The following is a 14,434-nucleotide window of genomic DNA, read 5'->3' as shown; positions in this document are numbered from 1 at the left end:
AGGACACTCAAAAGCCTGCCATCCATGGATTCTGTCAGTGTTTTGATCTGTTCACCATCAACATTGCGTGCAGCAGCAACCACAGCCTCCCAGACACTGTTCAGAGAGGTGTACTGTTTTCCCTCCTTGTAAATCTCACATTTGATGATGGACCACAGGTTCTCAATGGGGTTCAGATCAGGTGAACAAGGAGGCCATGTCATTAGATTTTCTTCTTTTATACCCTTTCTTGCCAGCCACGCTGTGGAGTACTTGGACGCGTGTGATGGAGCATTGTCCTGCATGAAAATCATGTTTTTCTTGAAGGATGCAGACTTCTTCCTGTACCACTGCTTGAAGAAGGTGTCTTCCAGAAACTGGCAGTAGGACTGGGAGTTGAGCTTGACTCCATCCTCAACCCGAAAAGGCCCCACAAGCTCATCTTTGATGATACCAGCCCAAACCAGTACTCCACCTCCACCTTGCTGGCGTCTGAGTCGGACTGGAGCTCTCTGCCCTTTACCAATCCAGCCACGGGCCCATCCATCTGGCCCATCAAGACTCACTCTCATTTCATCAGTCCATAAAACCTTAGAAAAATCAGTCTTGAGATATTTCTTGGCCCAGTCTTGACGTTTCAGCTTGTGTGTCTTGTTCAGTGGTGGTCGTCTTTCAGCCTTTCTTACCTTGGCCATGTCTCTGAGTATTGCACACCTTGTGCTTTTGGGCACTCCAGTGATGTTGCAGCTCTGAAATATGGCCAAACTGGTGGCAAGTGGCATCTTGGCAGCTGCACGCTTGACTTTTCTCAGTTCATGGGCAGTTATTTTGCGCCTTGGTTTTTCCACACGCTTCTTGCGACCCTGTTGACTATTTTGAATGAAGCGCTTGATTGTTCGATGATCACGCTTCAGAAGCTTTGCAATTTTAAGAGTGCTGCATCCCTCTGCAAGATATCTTACTATTTTTGACTTTTCTGAGCCTGTCAAGTCCTTCTTTTGACCCATTTTGCCAAAGGAAAGGAAGTTGCCTAATAATTATGCACACCTGATATAGGGTGTTGATGTCATTAGACCACACCCCTTCTCATTACAGAGATGCACATCACCTAATATGCTTAATTGGAAGTAGGCTTTCGAGCCTATACAGCTTGTATAGTAAGTAAGACAACATGCATAAAGAGGATGATGTGGTCAAAATACTCATTTGCCTAATAATTCTGCATGTATGTGCTGTGCAAAACCATGAGTTTAGTAGACCTTTAATTAGCTTGCCCTCCCAAAGTTCTTGTAGTCTAAGATAAATATGTAACACCATTAACAATCAACATATTATGTTTGCACTCAGTTCTCTGTGATAAATGTTGGATAAACTAAGATGGTAGTATGTAATAAATGTTTCTTTTTTTTTTAGAAAGTTGTTAATTGTAAGAATACATTGGTGATTATACATATCAGTGCTTGCATGGGCTTTAAAATACATAAGGCTACAAGTGGAGGGCTAATTTATTGCGTGGGCAAATTTGCTCGCAAGTAGCAATTAGCACTCCGAAAATTAGTCAGAGATTAGATCTCTGGTTAATTCTTAAAATATCCCCCAATCGCCCTTAAAATAAAGTGTAAGGTCCCTTTTTTTAAAAAAAAAAAAAAAGAAAAAAAAAAAAGAAAAGGAATAAAATTGTAGCATTTTTGTTAGAAAAAAATGTACAAAGCAGTTTTTAGGGGTTAAAGTGTGCAGGTGTAGGGTGTTTATGTATGTTAGTGTACTTTGTAACACTTTATTTACGAGTTTTGTGTAACAGTTTTGTGGCGCATAACTCATATCTACTGGTCTCAGATTGTAGAACGGATCGTGTCGGTATAGGTTGTAACGTAAGCTTTTTAGCCTCACCTCAAAACTTGTAATGGCAGCACTATTGAAATCCCACGCAAAAAACGTCATGTTTTTGAGTGCGGGACTGATGTTGCGTCACAGGGTAAAATGATTGCGGTATAGCTATACCGACAAGACTCGTAATGGCTGCGTTCTGGTTTTTACGCTGAAATGACCATTTTTTCAGTGTTAAAACCTGAATGCAAAACTTGTAATCTGGGTGTTTATTTTTAATGCCTTTTTTTTTATTATTATTTATTTATGAGTTTACATTTAGCCAACAATCAGCGAGCGCTACCCAGGTGCTGAACCAAAAATGGGCAGGCTCCTATGCTTAAATTCCTGCTTTTCAAATAAAGATACCACGAGAACGATGAAAAATTTATAATAGAAGTCAATTTGAAAGTTGCTTAAATTTGCATGATCTATCTGAATCCTGAAAGAAAAAAAAAATATGGGTTTCATATCCCTTTATAAATAAAATTATATAACTACAAATATTCTATGTGTTTTGAGGAAAGAAGGTGTATTAAACAAACAAGGTTAAAACAATGATGACCTCTGCTGGAGAAAAAAACAAAACTGCAGGCAAATAATGTCTAGTAAAAGATAAAAGATCTGGCATTGAGCATTAAGTAATAGTGTTAACTAACATTTAAGCGCTCCTAATTAGCAGCTGTGTATGTGCTAAATGAAAGGAAGGAGGAAATTAAATAGATATGTGTCAGCATGGGCTCTGTAACATGGCCCAGTGAACACAAGATGTGTTCTGTTTATAAGGTAAGAAAAGAGGGGAGAGGTAAATAGAGACATATACCTGAGTAAACGTGACAGCTTTACATGACTCCAGCCTACGCTTGGCATTGCGCATGTAGATGTGAGGCTTTGTATACAGCTGCTCGGCTATGTTAAACCATTTCATGAAACTCCTGATGCACAGTTCTTGAGGTGATGTTGCTTCTAGAGGCAGTTTGTAACTCTGTAGTGACTGATGCAACAGATGATAGGTGATTTCTAGGTGCTTCAGCACACGGCGGTACGGTCTAGCACTTTATGGCTAGACACTTCACAATAATAGCGCTTAAAGTGAGTCAATCCTAGTGTTTGTGAAATGCTAGGATTGACTATTGAAACAATTAAAGGGGATTTTCATTCATGAAGTATAAGGTACTTTGCATGCTCTATCTGAATTCTGAAAGAAAAAAATATGGGTTTCATATACCTTTATAAATAAAATTATATAAATACAAATATTCTATCACCTAGATTTAGAGTTTTGTCGGTAAAGACCCGCGTAGCTAACGCTGCTTTTTTTCCCATCGCACCCTTAAAGGGACACTGTACCCCAAATTTTTCTTTCATGATTCAGATTGAGCATGAAATTTTAAGCAACTTTCTAATTTACTCCTATTATCAAATTTTCTTCATTCTCTTTGTATCTTAATTTGAAATGCAAGAATGTAAGTTTAGATTCCGGACCATTTTTGGTGAACAACCTGGGTTGTCCTTGCTGAGTGGAGGATAAATTCATCCACCAATAAAAAAGTGCTGTCCAGAGTACTGAAACCAAAAAAAAGTTTAGATGCCTTCTTTTTCAAATAATGATAGCAAGAGAACGAAGAAAAATTAATAATAGGAGTAAATTAGAAAGTTGCTTAAAATTGCATGCTCTTTCTGAATTACAAAAGAAAAAATTTGGGTACAGTGTCCCTTTAAGACAACGCTGGTTTTTAGAGTTGTCTGAGGGGCTGCGTTAGGCTCAGAAAAGGGTGCGTTGAGCCTAATTTAGCTCCACTTCAACCCTCAATACCAGCGTTGCTTATGGTACCGGTAAGCTGGAAAAACGTGCTCGTGCGCGATATCCCCATAGGAAACAATGGGGCAGTTTGGGCTGAAAAAAAACCTAACACCTGCAAAAAAGCAGTGTTCAGCTCCTAACGCAGCCCCATTGTTTACTATGGGGAAACGCTCTCTAAGTCTACACCTAACACCCTAACATGAACACCGAGTCTAAACACCCCTAACCTTACACTTATTAACCCCTAATCTGCCGCCCCCACTATCGCTGACACCTGCATTATATTATTAACCCCTAATCTGCTGCTCCGGACACCGCCGCCACCTACATTATCGCTATGAACCCCTAATCTGCTGCCCCTAACACCGCCGATCCTTATATTATATTTATTACCCCCTAATCTGCCCCCCCCCAACGTCGCCGCTACCTAACTGCCGACCGGACCTCGCCGCCACTATAATAAATGTATTAACCCCTAAACCTCTGCACTCCCGCCTCGGAAACACTATAATAAATATTATTAACCCCTAATCTGCCCTCCCTAACATCGCCGCAAACCTACCTACAATTATTAACCCATAATTTCCCACCCGCACCGTCGTCGCTACTATAATAAAGTTATTAACCCCTAAACCTAACTCTAACCCTAACACCCCCCTAACATAAATATAATTTAAAATAAACGAAATAATATTCCTAAAATTAACTAAATTAATCCTATTTATAACTAAATACTTACCTATCAAATAAACCCTAATATAGCTACAATATAACTAATAATTAAATTGTAGCTATTTTAGGATTTATATTTATTTTACAGGCAACTTTGTATTTATTTTAACTAGGTACACTAGCTATTAAATAGTTAATAACTATTTAATAGCTACCTAGTTAAAATAAGTCCAAAATTACCTGTAAAATAAATCCTTATCTAAGTTACAAATACACCTAACACTACACTATCATTAAATTAATTAAATAAATTACCTACACAATTAGCTAAATTAAAATACAATAAAATAAACTATTATATAATACAAAAAAAACAAACCCTAAATTAAAAAAATAAAAAAGAATTACAAGAAGTTTAAACTATTTACACCTAATCTAAGCCCCCTAATAAAATAAAAAATCCCCCCAAAATAAAAAAATGCCCTACCCTATTCTAAACTACCAAAGTAATCAGCTCTATTACCAGCCCTTAAAAGGGCTTTTTGCGGGGCATTGCCCCAAAGTAATCAGCTCTTTTACCTGAAAATAAAAATACAATACCCCCCCAACATTACAACCCACCACCCACATACCCCTACTCTAACCCACCCAAACCCCCCTTAAAAAAAAACTATCGCTAACCCCTTGAAGATCATCCTAACTTGAGTCGTCTTCACACAGCCGAGCCGAATTCTTCATCCAAGGTGCGCAGAGGAGCCATCTTCAAAGGAGCCGACGTGGAGCCATCCTCTTCAACCGACGGCTTCCCGACGAATGAAGGTTCCTTTAAGGGACGTCATCCAACATGGCGTCCCTTCAATTCCGATTGGCTGATAGAATTCTATCAGCCAATCGGAATTAAGGTAGAAAAAATCTGATTGGCTGAAGTTCAATCCGATTGGCTGATCCAATCAACCAATCGTATTGAACTCGCATTCTATTGCCTGATCGGAACAGCCAATATAATGCGAGTTCAATACGATTGGCTGATTGGATCAGCCAATCGGATTGAACCTCAATCTGATTGGCTGATTGCATCAGCCAATCAGATTTTTTCTACCTTAATTCCGATTGTCTGATAGAATTCTATCAGCCAATCGGAATTGAAGGGATGACATCTTGGATGACGTCCCTTAAAGGAACCTTTATTCGTCGGGAAGTCGTCGGTTGAAGAGGATGGCTCTGCGTCGGCTCCTTTGAAGATGGCTCCGCTCCGCTCCGGATGGATGAAAATTGAAGACGCTGCCTGGATGAACACTTCTCCCGGATGGATGACCTCTTCTTGCCCCGCTTGGATGAAGACTTCTACCGGATCAAGGACCTCCTCTGCGCACCTTGGATGAACAATTCGGCCCGGCTGGGTGAAGATGACTCAAGGTAGGATGATCTTCAGGGGGTTAGCGATAGTTTTTTTTTAAGGGGGGTTTGGGTGGGTTAGAGTAGGGGTATGTGGGTGGTGGGTTGTAATGTTGGGGGTATTGTATTTTTATTTTCAGGTAAAAGAGCTGATTACTTTGGGGCAATGCCCCGCAAAAAGCCCTTTAAAGGGCTGGTAATAGAGCTGATTACTTTGGTAGTTCAGAATAGAGTAGGGCATTTTTTATTTTGGGGGGATTTTTTATTTTATTAGGGGGCTTAGATTAGGTGTAATTTGTTTAAACTTCTTGTAATTCTTTTTTATTTTTTGTAATTTAGGTTTTTTTTGTATTATAGAATAGTTTATTTTATTGTATTTTAATTTAGCTAATTGTAGGTAATTTATTTAATTAATTTAATGATAGTGTAGTGTTAGGTATATTTGTAACTTAGATTAGGATTTATTTTACAGGTAATTTTGTACTTATTTTAACTAGGTAGCTATTAAATAGTTATTAACTATTTAATAGCTATTGTACCTAGTTAAAATAAATACAAAGTTGCCTGTAAAATAAATATAAATCCTAAAATAGCTACAATGTAATTATTAGTTATATTGTAGCTATATTAGGGTTTATTTGATAGGTAAGTATTTAGTTTTAAATATGATTAATTTAGTTAATTTTAGGAATATTATTTTGTTTATTTTAAATTATATTTATGTTAGGGGGGTGTTAGGGTTAGAGTTAGGTTTAGGGGTTAATAACTTTATTATAGTAGCGGCGAGGGTGCGGGCGGGAGATTAGGGGTTAATAATTGTAGGTAGGTGGCGGCGATGTTAGGGAGGGCAGATTAGGGGTTAATACTATTTATTATAGTGTTTGCGAGGCGGGGGTGCGGCGGATTCGGGGTTAATACATTTATTATAGTGGCGGCGAGGTCCGGTCGGCAGATTAGGGGTTAATAGGTGTAGTTAGGTAGCGGCGACGTTGGGGGCGCAGATTAGGGGGTAATAAATATAATATAGGGGTCGGCGGTGTTAGGGGCAGCAGATTAGGGGTTTATAGGTATAATGTAGGTGGTCGGCAGATTAGGGGTTAAAAAAATGTATTATAGTGGCGGCGATGTGGGGGGGCCTTGGTTTAGGGGTACATAGGTAGTTTATGGGTGTTAGTGTACTTTGTAGCGCAGTAGTTAAGAGCTTTATATTCACGCGTTAGCCCATAAAGCTCTTAACTACTGACTTTTTTTGTCGGTAGGAGTCTTGTCGGTAGAGGGTCTACCGCTCACTTCTCCCAAGACTCCAAATACTGGCGTTAGGCCGATCCCATTGAAAAGATAGAATACGCAATTGGCGTAAGGGGATCTGCGGTAGCCTGGAGTCGCGGTGAGGAAGTGAGCGTTAAACCCTTTCCTGGCGGTAAAAAGCAGCGTTAGGACCCCTTAACGCTGCTTTTCACGACGGCTAACGCCAAACTCTAAATCTAGGTGTATGTGTTTTGAGGAAAAAAGGTGTATTAAACAAACAAGGTTAAAACAATTATGGCCTCTGCTAGAGAAAAAAAACAAAACTGCAGGCAAATAATGTCTAGTGAAAGATAAAAGATCTGGCATTGAGCATTAAGTAATAGTGTTAACCATACCTCCCAACATTTCAAAATTCAAATGAGCGACACCCCCCCCCCCCCCCTTGGCAACAAATTTGAAATGTGGTGGGCGGGGCTTAAAAATCATAAGATTAAAGTAATATAAATAAAATTCTAAATAAAGTCATATATTTTAATACACTTAGGCAGCAAATCAAACACAAGCTCAAACCACTGGTATGGTGGTATGGCTATGTGAGCTATGTATTTAATTAGCCTTTGCAAAGACATTGCTAAATATTTTTATCTTAATTGGACATTTAATAATAAATTCTTTAAAACTGCTCTCTGCATTCCCCATTCATATTCTAGATTCTGGTCTTTAAAGTCAGCAAAAATCCACAGTAGCACACTACATAGCATACGCTTACACATGCAGATACACACACACCACATAGCATACACTTACACATGCAGATACACACACACACTACATAGCATACACTTATACATGCAGATACACACACACTACATAGCATACACTTACACATGCAGATACACACACACTACATAGCATACACTTATACATACAGATACGCACACACTACACAGCATACACTTATACATGCAGATACACACACACACTACATACCATACACTTATACATGCAGATACACACACACTACATAGCATACACTTACACATGCAGATACACACACTACATAGCATACACTTATACATGCAGATACACACACACACTACATAGCATACACTTATACATGCAGATACACACAAACACACACACTTATACATACAGATACACACACACAAACACACACACTTATACTTACAGATACGCACACACTACATTGCATACACTTATACATGCAGATACACACACACACTACATAGCATACACTTACACATGCAGATACACACAAACTACATAGCATACACTTATACATGCCAATGCACACACACTACATAGCATACACTTATACATGCAGATACACACACACTGGCTAGCAACCCAGGACAGGTGGACAGACCCCTAAAATCGGGACAGTTTTTTTACATAGCATACACTTATACATGCCAATGCACACACACTACATAGCATACACTTATACATGCAGATACACACACACTGGCTAGCAACCCAGGACAGGGGGGCAGACCCCTAAAATCAGGACTGTCCCGCCAAAAATCGGGACAGTTGGGGGTATGGTGTTAACTAACAGTTAAGCGCTCCTAATTAGCAGCTGTGTATGTGCTAAATGAAAGGAAGGAGGAAATTAAATAGATATGTGTCAGCATGGGCTCTTTAACATGGCCCATGTGCAGATACACACAAACACACACACACTTATACATACAGATACGCACACACTACATTGCATACACTTATGCATGCAGATACACACACACACTACATAGCATACACTTACACATGCAGATACACACAAACTACATAGCATACACTTATACATGCCAATGCACACACACTACATAGCATACACTTATACATGCCAATGCACACACACTACATAGCATACACTTATACATGCCAATGCACACACACTACATAGCATACATTTATACATGCAGATACACACACACTACATAGCATATCATCACTACCAGAGGTCGGTTAGAGAGGTCACCATTACCCGTGGTCAGAGTGTATACAGCCTTCTTACTCCTGCTTAACCCACACACCATTCCTTTTCCACAGGGAATCTAACCGGTATCTAACCCTGTGAGAGCAAAGCCAGCAGCTTCTGAGTATGGGCCCAATGGAATTTAAAAAAAAAATAAAAAATATATATATATATATATATATATATTTTTTTTTTTTTTTAATGCATGGGGCAAGTCGGGACAGATGGCTAGCAACCCAGGACAGGGGGACAGACCCCTAAAATCGGGACTGTCCCGCGAAAATCGGGACAGTTGGGGGGTATGGGGTTAACTAACAGTTAAGCGCTCCTAATTAGCAGCTGTGTATGTGCTAAATGAAAGGAAGGAGGAAATTAAATAGATATATGTCAGCATGGGCTCTTTAACATGGTCCATGTGAACACAAGATGTGTTCTGCTTAAATTCCTGCTTTTCAAATAAAGATACCACGAGAACGATGAAAAATTTATAATAGAAGTCAATTTGAAAGTTGCTTAAATTTGCATGCTCTATCGGAATCCTGAAAGTAAAAAAAAAAAGGGTTTCATATCCCTTTATAAATAAAATTATATAAATACAAATATTCTATGACCTAGATTTGGAGTTTGGCGGTAGCCGTGAAAACCAGCGTTAGAGGCTCCTAACGCTGGTTTTAGGCTACCGCCGGTATTTAGAGTCACTCAAAATAGTGTCTAACGCTCACTTTTCAGCCGCGACTTTTCCATACCGCAGATCCCCTTACGTCAATTGCGTATCCTATCTTTTCAATGGGATCTTCCTAACTCCGGTATTTAGAGTCGTTTCTGAAGTGAGCGTTAGACATCTAACGACAAAACTCCAGCCGCAGGAAAAAAGTCAGTAGTTAAGAGCTTTCTGGGCTAACGCCGGTTCTTAAAGCTCTTAACTACTGTACTCTAAAGTACACTAACACCCATAAACTACCTATGTACCCCTAAACCGAGGTCCCCCCACATCGCCGCCACTCGATTAAATTTTTTTAACCCCTAATCTGCCGACCGCCCGCCGCCGCCAGCTACATTATCCCTATGTACCCTTAATCTGCTGCCCCTAACACCGCCGACCCCTATATTATATTTATTAACCCCTAATCTGCCCCCCACAACGTCGCCTCCACCTGCCTACACTTATTAACCCCTAATCTGCCGAGCGGACCTGAGCGCTACTATAATATAGTTATTAACCCCTAATCCGCCTCACTAACCCTATAATAAATAGTATTAACCCCTAATCTGCCCTCCCTAACATCGCCGACACCTAACTTCAATTATTAACCCCTAATCTGCCGACCGGAGCTCACCGCTATTCTAATAAATGTATTAACCCCTAAAGCTAAGTCTAACCCTAACACTAACACCCCCCTAACTTAAATATAATTTAAATCTAACGAAATAAATTAACTCTTATTAAATAAATTATTCCTATTTAAAGCTAAATACTTACCTGTAAAATAAATCCTAATATAGCTACAATATAAATTATATTTATATTATAGCTATTTTAGGATTTATATTTATTTTACAGGTAACTTTGTATTTATTTTAACCAGGTACAATAGCTATTAAATAGTTAAGAACTATTTAATAGCTAAAATAGTTAAAATAATTACAAATTTACCTGTAAAAGAAATCCTAAACTAAGTTACAATTAAAACTAACACTATACTATCAATAAATTAATTAAATACAATTCCTACAAATAAATACAATTAAATAAACTTGCTAAAGTACAAAAAATAAAAAAGAACTAAGTTACAAAAAATAAAAAAATATCTACAAACATAAGAAAAATATTACAACAATTTTAAACTAATTACACCTACTCTAAGCCCCCTAATAAAACAACAAAGCCCCCCAAAATAAAAAATGCCCTACCCTATTCTAAATTACTAAAGTTAAAAGCTCTTTTACCTTACCAGCCCTGAACAGGGCCCTTTGCGGGGCATGCCCCAAGAAGTTCAGCTCTTTTGCCTGTAAAAAAAAAACATACAATACCCCCCCCCAACATTACAACCCACCACCCACATACCCCTAATCTAACCCAAACCCCCCTTAAATAAACCTAACACTAAGCCCCTGAAGATCATCCTACCTTGTCTTCACCTCACCAGGTATCACCGATCCGTCCTGGCTCCAAAATCTTCATCCAACCCAAGCGGGGGTTGGCGATCCATCATCCGGTGCCTGAAGAGGTCCAGAAGAGGCTCCAAAGTCTTCATCCTATCCGGGAAGAAGAGGCGATCCGGACCGGCAACCATCTTGATCCAAGCGGCATCTTCTATCTTCATCCGATGACGACCGGCTCCATCCTGAAGACCTCCACCGCGGACCCATCTTCTTCCGGCGACGTCCAACTGCAGAATGACGGTTCCTTTAAGGGACGTCATCCAAGATGGCGTCCCTCGAATTCCGATTGGCTGATAGGATTCTATCAGCCAATCGGAATTAAGGTAGGAATATTCTGATTGGCTGATGGAATCAGCCAATCAGAATCAAGTTCAATCGGATTGGCTGATCCAATCAGCCAATCAGATTGAGCTTGCATTCTATTGGCTGATCGGAACAGCCAATAGAATGCAAGCTCAATCTGATTGGCTGATTGGATCAGCCAATCGGATTGAACTTGATTCTGATTGGCTGATTCCATCAGCCAATCAGAATATTCCTACCTTAATTCCGATTGGCTGATAGAATCCTATCAGCCAATCAGAATTCGAGGGACGCCATCTTGGATGACGTCATTTAAAGGAACCGTCATTCATCGTTCAGTCGTCGGCCAGGATGGATGTTCCGCGGTGGAGGTCTTCAGGATGCTGCCGCTTCGCTCCGGATGGATGCCGCTTGGATGAAGACTTCAATCAGATGGAAGAACTCTTCTGCCCCGCTTGGATGAAGACTTCAGCCGGATCATGGACCTCTTCAGCCCCACGCTTGGGCTTGGATCAGGACATCGGAGGAGCTCTTCTGGACCGATCGGTGAACCTGGTATGGTGAAGACAAGGTAGGATGATCTTCAGGGGCTTAGTGTTAGGTTTATTTAAGGGGGGTTTGGGTTAGATTAGGGGTATGTGGGTGGTGGGTTGTAATGTTGGGGGGCTTGGGTATTGTATGTTTTTTTTTACAGGCAAAAGAGCTGAACTTCTTGGGGCATGCCCCGCAAAGGGCCCTGTTCAGGGCTGGTAAGGTAAAAGAGCTTTGAACTGTAGTAATTTAGAATAGGGTAGGGCATTTTTTTATTTTGGGGGGCTTTGTTATTTTATTAGGGGGCTGAGAGTAGGTGTAATTAGTTTAAAATTGTTGTAATATTTTTCTTATGTTTGTAAATATTTTTTTATTTTTTGTAACTTAGTTCTTTTTTATTTTTTGTACTTTAGTTAGTTTATTTAATTGTATTTATTTGTAGCAATTGTATTTAATTAATTTATTGATAGTGTAGTGTTAGGTTAATTGTAGGTAATTGTAGGTAGTTTATTTAATTAATTTATTGATAGTCTAGTGTTAGGTTTATTTGTAACTTAGGTTAGGATTTCTTTTACAGGTAAATTTGTAATTATTTTAACTATTTTAGCTATTAAATAGTTCTTAACTATTTAATAGCTATTGTACCTGGTTAAAATAAATACAAAGTTACCTGTAAAATAAATATAAATCCTAAAATAGCTATAATATAATTATAATTTATATTGTAGCTATATTAGGATTTATTTTACAGGTAAGTATTTAGCTTTAAATAGGAATAATTTATTTAATAAGAGTTAATTAATTTCGTTAGATTTCAATTATATTTAACTTAGGGGGGTGTTAGTATTAGGGTTAGACTTAGCTTTAGGGGTTAATACATTTATTAGAATAGCGGCGAGATTCGGTCGGCAGATTAGGGGTTAATGTTTGAAGTTAGGTGTCGGCGATGTTAGGGAGGGCAGATTAGGGGTTAATACTATTTATGATAGGGTTAGTGAGGCGGATTAGGGGTTAATAACTTTATTATAATAGCGGTGCGGTCCGGTCGGCAGATTAGGGGTTAATAAGTGTAGGCAGGTGGAGGCGACGTTGTGGGGGGCAGATTAGGGGTTAATAAATATAATATAGGGGTCGGCGGTGTTAGGGACAGCAGATTAGGGGTACATAAGGATAATGTAAGTAGCGGTGGTTTACGGAGCGGCAGATTAGGGGTTAAAAATAATATGCAGGGGTCAGCGATAGCGGGGGCGGCAGATTAGGGGTTAATAAGTGTAAGGTTAGGGGTGTTTAGACTCGGGGTACATGTTAGAGTGTTAAGTGCAGACGTCGGAAGGGTTACTGCATAGCAAACAATGGGGCTGCGTTAGGAGCTGAACGCGGCTTTTTTGCAGGTGTTAGGTTTTTTTTCAGCTCAAACAGCCCCATTGTTTCCTATGGGAGAATCGTGCACGAGCACGTTTTTGAGGCTGGCCGCGTCCGTAAGCAACTCTGGTATCGAGAGTTGAAGCTGCGTTAAAAATGCTCTACGCTCCTTTTTTGGAGCCTAACGCAGCCTTTATGTGGACTCTCGATACCAGAGTTATTTTTATGGTGCGGCCAGTAAAACGCGGGCGTTAGTTTTTCGGGTCGTTACCGACAAAACTCCAAATCTAGCCGTATGTGTTTTAAAGAAAGAAGGTGTATTAAACAAACAAGGTTAAAACAATGATGACCTCTGCTGGAGAAAAAAACAAAACTGCAGGCAAATAATGTCTAGTAAAAGATAAAAGATCTGGCATTGAGCATTAAGTAATAGTGTTAACTAACATTTAAGCGCTCCTAATTAGCAGCTGTGTATGTGCTAAATGAAAGGAAGGAGGAAATTAAATAGATATGTGTCAGCATGGGCTCTGTAACATGGCCCATGTGAACACAAGATGTGTTCTGTTTATAAGGTAAGAAAAGAGGGGAGAGGTAAATAGAGACATATACCTGAGCAAACGTGACAGCTTTACATGACTCCAGCCTACGCTTGGCATTGCGCATGTAGATGTGAGGCTTTGTATACAGCTGCTCGGCTATGTTAAACCATTTAATGAAACTCCTGATGCACAGTTCTTGAGGTGATGTTGCTTCTAGAGGCAGTTTGTAACTCTGTAGTGACTGATGCAACAGATGATAGGTGATTTCTAGGTGCTTCAGCACACGGCGGTACGGTCTAGCACTTTATGGCTAGACACTTCACAATAATAGCGCTTAAAGTGAGTCAATCCTAGTGTTTGTGAAATGCTAGGATTGACTATTGAAACAATTAAAGGGGATTTTCATTCATGAAGTATAAGATACTTCATGTAGATAGCTCCTTTATTTGTTACAAGCAATCGCCGTTCCGAGCTGCTAAGGAAGCCCACGGCAGATTGCTGTTTTGCTTGAGAGGTGACATTTTCACCTCTTAGCCAACAGGCTATTTGCTAAGAGGTAAAAACGTCACCTCT

At 39.5% G+C, this 14,434-nt stretch overlaps 1 protein-coding gene across 3 annotated transcripts in view; it reads left to right on the top strand.

Moving 5' to 3' along the window:
* Window positions 1-14,434, top strand: part of LOC128656401 (mucin-3A-like) — a 116,533-nt gene that overhangs the window by 82,946 nt on the left and 19,153 nt on the right. The window lies entirely within an intron of this gene.

This window comes from Bombina bombina, chromosome 4, assembly GCF_027579735.1.
Source record: "Bombina bombina isolate aBomBom1 chromosome 4, aBomBom1.pri, whole genome shotgun sequence".
In the NCBI taxonomy this organism is placed as follows: Eukaryota; Metazoa; Chordata; class Amphibia; order Anura; family Bombinatoridae; genus Bombina; species Bombina bombina.
This window is presented reverse-complemented; position numbering and strand designations above follow the sequence as displayed.